The following is a 10,607-nucleotide window of genomic DNA, read 5'->3' as shown; positions in this document are numbered from 1 at the left end:
CAGCCACTTATCTCAAAGGTCACCTACTCTCTTCTCCTTCACCTGGAGAACTCTCTGTTAACTACTTCTGTTTGCAAAAGTCCTTGGTTGCTTTTGCATCCATAATTTATTCCATTCTGGGAGCATTGGTTTTTTTTTTTCTATGCAGCAGTATTTGCAAACAAATAATTTTTATATACCATATAAAGAACTTAGTATGTTGATAAGAATAACCAGACAACCAACTGGATAATAAATTTATTACTCACAGTTCAGAAGTATTATTACACCTATGACAGATGGCTAGCTAAGCCAGAGCTCTGCCACTACAGCCTAGCTGAAAAGGTCAATTAGAACCAGCTGAGCAAGCTGAGACCTGGAGGACTATTAGAAGCAGCTGTAGGCCTCATTAGCCAGAGGGCTATATAAGGCAGTAAAACAGTGCCAGGAGAAGAATGTGGAGCCCCCCCACAGAAGAAGGTGGAGGTGGCTGAGTTGCTGTAATGCAAAAGCTTTGTGACCAGACGGTGGTGGGAAACTGACCATAAAAGGCATCAGTGATTGCACCAGTGATGGTCTCCAGCTTGTTTGTGGACCAGAAAGTGTCCTAGGGTAAGGGACCTGAGTGAAGACCTTGCTACATACATATTAGCTACATAGTGTTGGCTTCCTGTTCCATCAGTTGGTTTTCATCACCTGAGCTCTAAGGTGGTCACAAAAAGAATTATCATTAACTTCCTAACCATATGAGGTCTAGTTTCACTCCAATAAAGCTTTCATTTATTTCAGTCAACCAAGTTTGACTTAAACAACAGTTTTTTTCTGAATTAAGGCTGCAGGATTTGGGTCAGTTTTGAGTATCTGTATGTAAAAAAGTAACAGGAAGTGGGTCTGGCCCACGAAAGCTCCTCATCTAATAAACCATCTTGTTAGTCTTTAAAGTGCTACATAGTCCTGTATTTTGTATGTAAAAAGTCATTTCTTATAGTGCTATCTTTTTAAAGCTCTCAATATACTCTTTACCATTTAACCATATTACATACCTAGTAGACTCTGTGGTTCAGTAAATACTTAGGTTCTAGATTGTAGTGCATTGAGAGGGGTAAGATAAAACAAGCAATTCTCCCAGGAAGTGAAGAATCCCAAATAAAGATGTATCTATTTCCTTTTAGCAATGGAGACAGTACCTTTTTCTCCAAGTTGAAGCTTGTGTGCTGGGAAGGCAAGGACACTGGAAATTTAGCTGTATCCTGGCAAAAAAGGAGCTGCATGGCCTGGTAGAAGAAAATAAAATGTTCTGGAGGAGACAAAAAGAAGCAAGAAAGCTGACAGGAAAAAGTAGTTATATTATAGCCTACAAAAAGGTAAGTGCAGTTTCTGCCAGGTGTGTTGGATGAGAGTGGCTTATTCCCTATTCTTGTATGTGTATTTTGTTTCTTTGAATTTTTAATCTAAAACTAGGATAAAAATAAGGGGGTAGGAGTAGTATAGTTTGTAGTGACGAATGAAAAAATAACTTCCAAACACCTAGAAAGTCTGTCTTTCTATATCTAAAAGATTGTAGGTTGCTTGTCTCCTGATAGGGCAATCTTGGGGTTCACAACATCAGAGCAATGTACTCTTACCAGGACAAGCTGCATTTATCATAAGAAGTATATTCCCTTTTGTTTGACAGTTTTTCTAAGACTGTGAGGTGGAGTAATAGGATGCCACAACAGGCAACACCGGGGAGAGAAACAGAGGCAGAATGTTCCTGCACAGAGGGCCAATGATCACTGATGAACCTTGACATGTTTTAATTGCCATTTCTCCCCATGGATTTGTTCACCTCTGGAGGAGGAGGAGTATATTGAGATAACAGAGAAGCTTTCCCCCCTCTGCTTTCTAAGAGTTTAATTTGTGATGTGTTTAACAATACTCAGACTGGCTAGTGGTGGCTGGTTTGATCTACCTATGTTTTTTCTTTAATATATTTTTAATAAAGAGAGTTTTATAGAAATCTGCACTGATTCTGCAATGAGAGAGTTCAAACTCTTTCATAAATATCTGAAGGGGGGAAAGGACTGCAGTTCATGTGAATCTACTCTTATCACAGTCATTTTAATGGGAAACAGTATTGTCAATAACATAGCTGGTGTTCATCTCTGGAAACTTTTAAACTGGCATTTCTAAGATTGTATTCACAAATGAGATTCAAAGTGGTAACCATTAATCACGCAGAACTAAAAGACATATCACTTTACACAGATTACATTAAATGAAAGGAACTCGGGTCTATAAATCAGTAGTACATATGTACATTAAATGAAACATTCACTTTATATTTTAAAAGCAAATTAAGGTGTTAGCAAACTATTATCCAACCCAACCTCCCACTCAGCTCACTGTAGCTGTACCTGTGAGTCAGACTATTATAATTCCCTTGAATTAGCAGTTTATGTATGGATCTCTGATCTTACAAATTAAAAGAATTACAGCAATTCTAGCAGTCCATATCCCTAAACAGAAATATAAAGGGGGAGGGAAACCAAACAAGAAAAATTAAGTGCTAATAAGAATCTTAAGGTAATGTGAGCATGAGTGTTTTAAAAAAAATAGAGAAACAACTAAAGGTAGAAGAACCACCACTTGAGAAATTAGTCTACAAAAATTATCATTCTACAAAATTATTCAAAATGTTTAGCTAGGCTGTTTACCAAAAGTCAGAATTGTACAATGACACTCAAATAAAATTCTAAGAGCTTAATCTCTCCAGACATTATTCATCTGAGTATTATTCATCTGAGTATAGCATACTCTAAGGAGACAGGGTTTGTAAGTTCACTTCCCAAGCATATTTTTTTAAAATCAGTTTACTATTTTACCTATAGAATTAGCCACTAAAAATAAGTGTCTGATATAGTGCCATGATTTTTGTAAGTTAAACTACAGCCTCTCTCTAAACAGTCAAATAATCTCTGCTCACTCCTTTTCTCAGTGCACCTGACCTAAACTGTGTGATTGTTGTCTCTCAATATTTATTTAAAACACAAAAATGCACTTTGACAAGTATCCTTGTTATTTGGATATGAAGACTGAAAAAGCTGAAACTCAACTTCTGTTTCTTTCCTCTTTTATTTGTGAGGAAGATTTCCTGGCATTGTGAAATCTAAAAGAATAAATGTTGGGTGTTTTCAGTCCCACTACAAATATTCCAGATAGCTCTATGTAGTGTTGTATTAAACTCTTTTCTGAAGATTTTTTTTGTTCATGCCTCTTGAAGTCCACACAACTGTCCTAGACATATAAAGACTTAGGCTTTGCAACTGTTGAATTACAACGGTATTTTAAATTTTAAATTCTACTTTTGATAGTTATATTGTTTTATCATCAGTTTATAAATCTGGATATCTTATGGAATTGGAATAATATATGATCATAATTTTAAACTTGGAGATTATGAATGATGGAATGATATATTCTTTAAAGGGATTTGGCACTTAGGATAAAAAATGTAAGTGTTCTTTTGTCCCATTTTCAAAAGTGCCTTATTGAAAGTCACATGACAGCCCTGAGTCAGATGCCTTGTGTCCTTATTCAATTCTCGAGAAGTGTTAAGTACTAAGACTGGGACTGAAAGTAGCCAGCTAGAGGAATAGGTAGATGTCCTTACACTAGTCATAAAAAATGCTTATTTCTCACCCCCCAAAGGGATTTAGGTACATAATTCTGAGACAGGAGGCAATTATCTCTGCTTGGGATTCACAGCCCTGAATCCTTTTCTTGAGTTAAGCACCTAAACCAGGTCAGACATTTTTCATGAATAATTGAGAAGGAGGGGAATCCTTCTCCCCATACTACTTGTACCCAGAGTGTATGTTTTTTTCCCCCTGAGGAAAAACATCCATTGAGAGAGAAATAAGAAATAAGATTTTGTTTTTTTCCCCTACAAAAAACTATAACTCACACAAGTTAGAAACTGAAAAAATTCAGGTTTAGTTCTCCTGAAATATGGATTCTTTCAAAAAAAAAATTTTTTTTCAGAAGAAAAAATAGACTCTCCTGACTTGCAATGAGAACCTATTCAAAAATAAGACTTTTTTTTCATGGAAGGAAATTCTATTTTCAGACTACCGTGATCCAACAGCCCATTGGAAAGACCATGTACCCAGAGTGTGGGAGATGCAGGCTCTGTTAGGGTGTGTCTAAACTGCATGGCTCCATCGATGGAGCCATGTAGATTTGTTTGTTCAGCAAAGGGAAATGAAGCCGCGATTTAAATAATCGCGGCTTCATTTAAATTTAAATGGCTGCTGCGCTGAGCCGACAAACAGCTGATCAACTGTTTGTCGGTTCAGCGTGCTAGTCTGGATGCCCCCGCGCTGACCTGAAAGCCCTTTATCGACCACCCCGTTATGCCTCGTAGGATGAGGTTTACCAGAGAGGTAGATAAAGGTCTTTCATGTCAGCAGGGGAGCGTCCAGACTAGCACGCTGAGCTGACAAACAGCTGATCAGCTTTTTGTCGGCTCAGCGCGGCAGCCATTTACATTTAAATGAAGCCACGATTATTTAAATCGTGGCTTCATTTCCCTTTGCCGAACAAACAAATCTACATGGCTCCGTCTAACTTACTCTACCTATTTTTATAGTGGAGAGTAATGCCCAGTTCTTCTACTTCCCAAGTGGGTGCCTTGAACATTGGACTGGCAGGGTATGCTAGAGTGGTCTCTCTCATATTGAAAATGTTTCATTTTGCATTAAATACTTAAATAGTCATTGAGGCAGAGAGGGAATCACTCTATTCTCCAGTAGCTAGGAACTCACCAGGAGATGTAGATTCCAATCCATACTACATTGGATATTTAAGTAGTTCATAAAAAGTGAAATAACTTACCTTTGAACCGGTGTTGTGGGCAGTGCTAAAGCATTCTATTATTTTGTTTCAAATATTCCCTGTCTGGATATGAAAAATAAGGTGGTATATGTGTTTGTGGCGGGGAGGGGTTTAAAATAAAATCTGTCTTCCAATAGTTTTTTAATTAGTGGTATATGGTATTAACACATATTAAGTGTAGACAAGGTTAAGTATCTGCAAAAATGGTAACTAATTAAGAAGAACCTTATGGACTTGTCTGCCTGTATTTTTAATTAATTAATAGTATTGTTCTAAGCTAGTTTACTACTAGAACAAACTAGCTGTTAACTTGAAAACATATTTGGAAGGCCTACTTGCTACGTCACATCTGAAAAAGAACACTGGAGTCAGCAAAGAGTACTTTTTTCATAATATTTCAGAAAAAGGAAGTGAGAGGTACTGTACAGAAATTGCGCTAGGTTTGCAAAAGTGTTCCACATTCTACATTTCATTAAAAAAAATGGAGGTTTTCTCCCAGTTTCCATACAATTTCAAGCATGTCCAATTATGCTGGGTGACTCTACTGTGCTATGAACATTTCATTTTCAACACAAACAAGTTAATTCCTGCTTTGGAAACCTTCATACAAACCTAACAAATAGTTTATGGATTTTAATAGATCATGTTCTTTCTTGCTCACTTAGATTTATATCTACAAACTAAGAGACGAAAACCAGACAATTACGTTTAGGAAAACTTGTGTCCAAATAACACATTGCCTATAACAATGTTTCTCAAACTGTGCTCCATGGAGCCCCAGGGCTCTGCGAGAAGTCTCCAGAGGCTCCATGAGGTTGACTAACTGGAAACATCGATAGGTACAACACATACAATCAGTGGACCGCTGAGGCTCCTCATAAATTTTTTCACATGTAAAGGGCTCCGGAGACCAAAAAATTTGAGAACCACTGACCAGCATCTGGTGACTAAGGGGTTAACTAATGCCTCTTGTTCCTAGCCAAGTATTGGGTGGTCAGCCAATAACAATTCAGGTAGAAATTGCAAACTAGAAAAGAGGGGTTTTTTCTTTCTCTTCTGTGTTTGAGAAGCACAGCAGTTTGTTCCAAGACTGAGGAAGATGGGAGACATTTCTCTCTCCAAAAACAGACTTCTTAAAATGTGTAAGTAGGGAAAAGTTTAGATAGTCCATCAGGATTTGTTGTTTTCCTTGTTTGGGATTTGGAAATAATGTCTGAGCTTAAGTGTTTTTTTTCTTTGTAGGTAAGTTTTTGCCCAGGGGATTTCCCTGAATATCTTTATCAATTGGTGGCTCTTTCCAACTAGCTACTTTACTATACTTGCAACTATAGTTATGTTTTGATGATAAAAGTTTGTTTCTTTTTTTTAAATTAACCAGTAGTGTCCTGGAAGGTTTGCCTGAGTGTATCTACATGCCTGACTGAGGGGTCAGCTACCACAGACTACAGTTTGTTTTTCCTCTCTTCTTTTTTCAAGCTCTTTTGGAGAAAAAGAGCTTGAGGTACCCCTGGGGTTGGTTTCCAATGTCCACCCCTGTTTGTGGGTTCAAAATTCCCCAAAATCTGGGTATTAGGATTCTGGGGGGAAGTTTTTGTACCAAAGCCTGTAGAGGCAAGGTTCTAGAGTGCTCTTGCAGGCTCCCACTTTTGCATTCATCATGCCAGAGTGGGGAACAGCCTTGCAACAACATTTAAAAGTATTTATAAAGAAATAATCACATATCCAACTTGTGATTCAACATGTATTTGCAGAAGAACAGAAAGATGGCAGCTTCAAGATGCATTATCATTTTGAATTTAAGAATATTTAAACAAATTCCTCATTTTTAATTGCAACAGCTAGTGGTTAAGACAGTTTAGTCTTTACTTACATATTTAACCTTTGCACATATAATTATCTAATGCCCATTTTTACTGATGATTATATAGCAATGTGATTTTTATAATAACTTTTTTGCTATATTTACAGAATTACTTTCTTTGACTGATTTATGGTGGGCTCTTGTTTGTTCTTTATTAGTTGCTTGAATGCTTAACTCAGCATTCTAGATGAACCATGCATCCTTTTTATTATGGAAGTATTATAGTTTATATTTCAGCATATACAATCATTTTTCTTTCCCAAAACTGATAAAATGTTAGCTTAGAACATTTAAAAAGAAAGGAGTAAAAAATCAGTGCACAGTCATAAAAGAAAAGGGTCCAATCAAAAAATAATCCATCTCATGGGTAGAAAACTGGTAAAACGACTGTTTGTACAATTAAAAATGAATGAGCCTTTCTGTTTCTAACCATTGATCTATACTAGGGGATAAATTCAAATTAAGATACACAATTAATGTAACTGAAGTTACGTATTTTAAGTCAAATTTTGGCATTGTTCACACTGTTAAAGAAGTCAGGACTATGACATCAATAGGCATGTCCCTCTCAATTTGAATTACTGTGACTTCACTAGGAAAACTTTAAAAACAATGAATAGTCTAACAGCACCTTAAAGAATACCAAAACATGTAGACGGTATCATGAGCTTTTGTGGGTACAACCCACTAGATCTGTTACTTTGAACTCTGGAATACGACAATACTAGGTAAAATACATTGTTTTTCCACTTTAAAAATGCTATTGATGTTTTCTTTGAGAAGCTGGAGAGAGAGTGAGACTAGGACTGGAGAGACAAAGTGGCTGGAGCTGTGAACCAGTGGTGTAACTGGATGTAGCTGGTGAGGGGAGGCAGATATGGCAAGACGCCATAGTGTGGCAACCTGAGTGGTATTAAGGGCACAAAAAAATTGTTTCCCCACTGGTTCCTCATCCCAATCTGGGAAAAAGGTCAAGGGAGGCTGAAATGAGGAGGGAGAGGAACAGAAGCTTGTGAGAGGGTGTAACAATATAGAGGAGGATTGAAATATTATACAGGAGCAAGTGGATGACCTTGAGAAATGGAGTAATAGCAACTGGATGAAATTTAATAGTACAAAGTGGAAGGTCATGCACTTGTCATGTAATAATAAGACTTTTTGCGAGAAGTGTGGGGATCAGGAGTTGAAACTGATGGAGGTGAAGAAGAGAGAAATGGGTGTGCTAGGTAATCACAAGATTACTGAGCCATCAGTGTGATGTGGATTAAACACATATGCAATTCAAGGATGTATCAGCTGAAGTTTTTATAGTAGAGATGGAAAAGTAAGTGTTTGTACACAAAGGACTGATAAGTCACCACATCTCAAATACTATGTTCTGGTCGCACATGTTCAAAAAAAGATGTATTTACACTTGAGCAGGGTATAAAGAAGGGTCATTAGGATGACCAGGGGAATGTACAGCCAATCTTAGAACACCAAAAGAGCTTCACTCGTTTAGCCTGGGCTGATTGGGAATATGACTCTTCTCTATACATATATTGGAGGTAAACATGGAGGAAAAAAGTGCTATTTAAGATAACTGACAATGTGGACCCAAGAACAATTGGGTATAAATGTGAATAAATTTAGGCTGGAAATTAAATGGGGATTTCCCTGCATTATAAGAGTGATATTCCAGAGTAAACCCTTTCCCCTTCAACCCTTCCCCCTCCCCCAGTAGAATTTGTCAAGGAAAATAAGTGAGCAAAGAGCTTGACAAATTTTTTGAATGGGTTTTTATGATGGAGTTGCTTGTGGTGAGGGGCAGGGCTCGATCATCTTTGAAGTCCCTTCCAGTTCATGTCTTAATCATAAACATTTTTCAGGGATTCAGCAGGATCTCTAAGGGGTTTCCCCCTTTCTTCCTCATCAGATATGGTAAGAACTGGAGATGAGGATTGGACAGAGTAGGCAAGTACTCTGAGGTAACACTGAGGATTTTGTCTTAGGTAGAAGTTATCTGGCTCTTGTTCACATACTCAGGGTCTGACTGAGAATTACATGTCAGAGTGGAAAGGAATTTTCCCCCAGGTCAGAGTGCAAGTGACAGTGGAGAGATTTTTGCCTTTCTCTACAATATAGGATTTATATTACTTGCTAGGATCATCTGGGTATCTTTCACATAATAAATTCCCTGCCATTGCAAGTACCTTGGACAATGATGGCTCTTGTGCCAGTGTCAGAGAACAGGAACACAATAGCTTAGTATCTAATTCCACTTGTTAGATTGGTTTACTGGTGGCTGAGGGATATTAGTGGCCTGTGACATATCCCCAGTCAGACATCCTTATCTTGTGGTGGCATCTGGAAAAGAGGGAGACAGTTTGAAAAGATAAGGAGTTTGAGTTAGAGGGCGGGTTAGAGAGGAAACCTGGGACTGACTGCACAAGAAGACTGGGACTGAAATGAGCCTACGACTGGGGAGTCAAGGAGAATGGGACTAGGAGGAAGAAAAAGGAGTGGTATGGGACAAATGGAGTTAAAATTGGGAAGGGAAAAGGGGACAACACTCTTTCCCAGAATCTGGAATGGAAGTGAAGATACCTGAGTCTCACAATTTCTCTTATGCCAACAAATATCTGTTAAACCAACCAGCAAAGTGCATGTCTCATCTCTGTCCATATGACGACATATACTTGAGAATCTACTATTGTTGTTTAGTCCATTGGCTTAAGCAGTGGAGGTCTCTGCAGTGGATCTCAAAGTGGTGATAAAGGAGGGAGTTGATGGAAATGTGTTTTTTTTAATTTCTTAAAAAAATATCCTAGATAATCAATCTCACTCACACTCACACCCACACACACTCTGAATTAAAAACATTATTAAGGTTTCCAATTGGAACTCAACATTTAGGAAATGCTAGGATTAAAGTTGTCCCAGAGTGCTAGGTTCTCCCTCTCTCTGTCACAGAGTATATATGTGCTGCTGGGCAAGTCAAAGTCTTAGAACAAAGTCTTCACAGGCAGTCACTGTATGCTTCTTGTTTTCTGTCTACTTTAAGATTAGGGCTATACGGTATTCTAAATTATAAAAGGAAAGGAAAAATGAGGTCCAAGGCATCTCAAATTGAACACCCAAAATTAGTGAAAACTTTTCATTTCAGACTATCTGTTCCTCAACTCCCCATCTGTGACTGTGGAGCTAAGGGTTCTGGCAGAACCAACACAAAGGGTAAGGGTGCATAATGAAAGCTCTGGGGAAGCGGTGTTCAAGCAGAAAATCTTAAACCAAGGAACTACAATCTGCTTAAAAGATGGCATGGGGGACACATTTCTCCCACATTTGTGTGTGAGCCCTGAAAGCTCCCTAGAAGTGTGTGGAGACACTTGTGGCTCTACTCCTGCTGTGTCCTGAGGTGTGCCCCTGCTCTCCCCACCTCTGCCTCAGTCTACCTCAGACTCCTGAGCATTGGACATGCATGGCCTTGGGGAGAAGAGACATGGGGGTGTCTTGGGAGAAAGAGGCAGTCAGGGTTGGATCTTGATGGGAAGAGGAGCAGCGTGGGCGTGACCATGGGGGGAAAAGGTTGAGCAGCTGCTGCGATTAAGGGTGGAATGCAGACAGGGCTATGGCTTGGTTGCTCTTTCAGCAGCAGCACTCTAAATGTGGCATGCAGTACACCTTCTGAGGGAGGTTCACTGCATCCTGTTTGGGGAGACTTAGGGTATGACTATACTGCAATATTATTTTGAAAGAACTAGTGCTGTTCTGAAATAACTTAGTCCTCATCTACACAGCAGGCAGTTATTTCAAAATAGTGTCAAAATACTGTCAAACTGGAGGACTTCTTATTCCAACTCCTGTAACCCTCATTGTATGAGGAGTAAGGGAAGGCAGAGGAAGAGTGTTC

The 10,607-nt window shown here is 38.5% G+C and overlaps 1 long non-coding RNA gene across 1 annotated transcript; it reads left to right on the top strand.

Moving 5' to 3' along the window:
• The first annotated feature begins 451 nt into the window (after positions 1 to 451).
• On the top strand, positions 452 to 2,365 carry LOC142829466 (uncharacterized). Its single transcript, XR_012903885.2, has 3 exons — positions 452 to 591; positions 1,152 to 1,343; positions 1,655 to 2,365. It is a non-coding gene; the product is annotated as an uncharacterized LOC142829466 (long non-coding RNA).
• The last annotated feature ends 8,242 nt before the right edge of the window (positions 2,366 to 10,607 follow it).

Source organism: Pelodiscus sinensis, chromosome 4, assembly GCF_052426305.1.
Source record: "Pelodiscus sinensis isolate ZL-2025 chromosome 4, ASM5242630v1, whole genome shotgun sequence".
In the NCBI taxonomy this organism is placed as follows: Eukaryota; Metazoa; Chordata; order Testudines; family Trionychidae; genus Pelodiscus; species Pelodiscus sinensis.
The sequence above is the reverse complement of the archived record's forward strand: the minus strand, read 5'-3'. Positions and strand labels throughout refer to the sequence as shown.